The sequence below is a fragment of the Triticum urartu genome, chromosome 4, assembly GCF_003073215.2.
Source record: "Triticum urartu cultivar G1812 chromosome 4, Tu2.1, whole genome shotgun sequence".
Lineage (NCBI taxonomy): Eukaryota > Viridiplantae > Streptophyta > Magnoliopsida > Poales > Poaceae > Triticum > Triticum urartu.
Genome location: NC_053025.1, coordinates 210,044,939 through 210,048,479, shown reverse-complemented (window position 1 = coordinate 210,048,479; position 3,541 = coordinate 210,044,939). Strand labels below are relative to the sequence as shown.

The window sequence follows — 3,541 nt, the reverse complement described above, 5'->3', positions numbered from 1 at the left end:
CACCTCCCCCGGCAAATCATGTGCGACTATTCGGACGAGATTGTGCAACTCTATGGCCATGCATGCGCAACTATGCCGATGAGAGTGTGCAACTCCGCGGCCGGGCATGAGCACCTCCCACAACAACTCATGTGCGACTATGCGGACGAGATTGTGCAACTCTATGGCCATGCATGTGACTGTGCCGACAAGAATGTGCAACGCCGCAGTCATGCATGAGCACCTCCAACGACAATTTATGTGCGACTATGCGTACGAGATTGTGCAACTCTATGTCCATGCATGTCCGACTGTGCCGACGAGAGTGTGCAACCCCGCGACCCTGCTTGAGCACCTCCCACGACAATTCATATGCGATTATGCGGACAAGATTGTGCAACTCGGTGTCCATGCGTGTGTGGCTATGCCGGCGAGAGTGTGCAACTCCGCGGACGGCGTGAGAACCTCCCACAACAATTCAAGTGTGATTATGCGGATGAGATTGTGCAACTCTGTGGCCATGCATATACGACTGTGCCGACAAAAGTGTGCAACTCCGCGGCCATGTGTGAGCACCTCCCCCGATAATTCATGTGCGACTATGCGAACGAGATTGTGCAACCCTGTGTCCATGTGTGTGTGGCTATACCGGCGAGAGTGTGCAAGTCCGCGGCCGGGCGTGAGAACCTCCCACGATAATTCATGTGCGACTATACGGACCAGATTGTGCAACTCTGTTGCCATGCATGTGCCACTGCGCCGATAAAAGTGTGCAACTTCGCAGCAGGGCGTGAGAACCTTCCACGACAATTCATGTACGACTATGCGGACCAGATTATGCAACTCTGTGGCCATATATGTGTCAACTATGACTACTATGTGTGCAACTACAACTACTGTGGATGTCAACAAAAAATAGCAAACAACATATCAACTTACACCCAGATCCCAATTCTCCTTCAACGATCGTATTCGACAAAGAATGACTATATGTGCAACTAGAACCACTAGATGCCAACAACAAATAATCGACGTGTGCATAACTTAACCAACTGAGAATGATTATGTGTGCAACCAAAACACTATAGATGCCAACAAAAACTGATGCCCGTGTGTGCGTCGACGGGATGCCCTATATGCGTTGTTAAGCATGGCTCTTCTTTTGCTCATACATTTTTTACTGTTCGCTGGCCTTGTTACTTTGAGACGGACTGCTCTTTCAACAGCCGATTTATCTGTCAGCCCTGCAGCTAGGTCTATTCATCATCCTGCAAAAGCTATGGCTACAAAGGTAATCTGTGGATTTGATCGACGGCCGGAGCTGGAGATTGATCCCAGCTTTGCTTATGCAACCGCATGAATTCGGTCACATCAGTTCAACGTATTCAGTTCGACTTTCACCACCGTAGGAAAATGTTCAGTGTACTTGGCTGTCTGTACATAAGCAAACAAATCTTCTACTCAGTCATGAATTTGTCTCCTCCTTCCTTCATGTAAAACAAGAGGAGCAGAGTTACAACATCAAAAAGGAGTGCGCTCATGCAGATTGAATCGAACAAGAAAACAACAGGCACAACACAGAGCTAACCGTCGTTGTCCCTGAATCAAACAAAGCCCATCGCTCTGCGCTGAAGGGATGCCGTGGTGGACTGGGCTAGTTGTGGTGCGACAAGGACCTCGGGGAAAAGCCACACAGGGCGGTACTCCCCTCCGCCGATGCGCCGGTGAAGCGTGGTGGCCGGCTAGTTCGGGCTCCTGGTGGCCGGCTGCTGGGGGGCTTCTGGTGGCCGGCGTCGAGGGAAAGGCCACAGAACTCCCTTGGATCCAGATCGGTGGGGGGAGAGAGAATAGAGAGACGCGGGTCGGGAGAGAAGTCGTGTGTAGGGTGGGTGGGGTGTGCTGCGACCTTGTCGAGAGAAAGAGAGAGGCTGTCGGTGGGGTGTGCTGGGACCTCGTCGGATAGCGCGTGGGCTGCGGGATCGTGTGGCCACGAGCAGGCCGCTCGGGATAATCAAAAAGTGCGCGTGCACTTTTGAGGTTTTAGGATCACAAAATGCTATCTTTTGTTAACCAAAAACAGTTTTAATCTCTAGCACCGTGCGTTGCATGCTGTGTGTGTGCCGTGCGTGTGGCCGGATGGGCTGTGGCCGGCCCTTGTTAGTACCAGGTTTAGCTAGTAGTATTATTTTAGTGCTAAGATTAGTCTAGTGGTGGATGACATGTAGGACCCCCCTCTTTAAATAAGTTAGACTTATTTATTTGTTTAGGTAAATAGTCTATGACATGTGGGCCACACATGTCCTTTTGACTAGTCAAATTGACTTGGTCAATTCGAATTAAAAATAAATAACAAAATCTAGAAAATCTTTTAAAACTTTGAAAATTCATAGAAAATAAACCGTAACTTGGATGAAAAAGTGTTATACATGAAAGTTGCTCAGAACGATGAGACGAACCCGGATACGCACTGTGGGGGTTTTTCCCTACAGTTCCCAGTCAAAAAAAAACCCGGATACGCAGCCCGTTCATCCGCCACGCATCCCTAGCATAGTGAACACGCAACTTTCCCCCTCCGGTTCATCTGCCCGAAAACCCGAAACACCGGGAATACTTTCCCGAATGTTTCCCCCCTTCGTCGATATCACCTATCCCTATGTTAGGTCACCCCTAACACAACGTATTGCCGTGTCTTGCTTTGTGTTACATTTGATTGCTCTGTTATTTATTGTGTTCCCCCTCCATTACTTCTTTCCGGTAGACTTCGAGGCTGCTGTCGATGTCCGTGTGTTCGACTACATTAAAGATGACCCCTCCTTGGCAGAGCAACCAGGAAAGCCCCCCCCCCCCTTGATCACCAGATATCGCCTACTCCCCTCTATACTGCTTGCATTAGAGTAGTGTAGCATGTTACTGCTTTCAGTTAATCATATACTGCTGCATAGCCTGTCCTTGCTACTACTGTTGTTACCATTACCTGCTATCCTACTGCTTAGTATAGGATGCTAGTGTTCCATCAGTGGCCCTACACTCTGGTCCGTCTGCCATGCTATACTACTAGGCCGTGATCACTTCGGGAGGTGATCACGGGCATATACTATATACTTTACACGGTTACATTACCTGTGGTACTGTTCGGAGTTGGGGGCTGAAGGGGCAGGTAGCTCCATCCCGGTAGAGGTGGGCCTGGGTTCCCGACGGCCCCCGACTGTTACTTTGAGGCGGAGCGACAGGGCACGGTTGAGACCACCTAGGAGAGAGGTGGGCCTGGCCCTGGTCGGCGTTCGTGGATACTTAACATGTTTAACGAGATCTTGGTATTTGATCTGAGTCTGGCTACTGGCCTATATGCACTAACCATCTACGCGGGGACAGTTATGGGTACTCGACGTCGTGGTATCAGCCGAAGCCTTCGTGACGTCAGCGACTGAGCGGCGCGCGCCGGATTGGACTGGAACGCCTGCTAGGCTAGGTCTGCTTCCGGCCGCGTTCGCAACGTGCAGGTGTGCAAAGGGCGATGGGCCCAGACCCCTGCGCCATAGGATTTAGACCGGCGTGCTGACCT

The 3,541-nt window shown here is 50.6% G+C and overlaps 1 long non-coding RNA gene across 1 annotated transcript; it reads right to left on the bottom strand.

The window, feature by feature from the left end:
* Window positions 1-887: 887 nt before the first annotated feature.
* LOC125553766 lies at window positions 888-1,996 on the bottom strand. The gene is made up of 2 exons (XR_007304190.1): window positions 1,568-1,996; window positions 888-1,466 (listed from the first exon to the last, which is right to left on the bottom strand). It is a non-coding gene; the product is annotated as an uncharacterized LOC125553766 (long non-coding RNA).
* Between the last annotated feature and the right edge of the window lie 1,545 nt (window positions 1,997-3,541).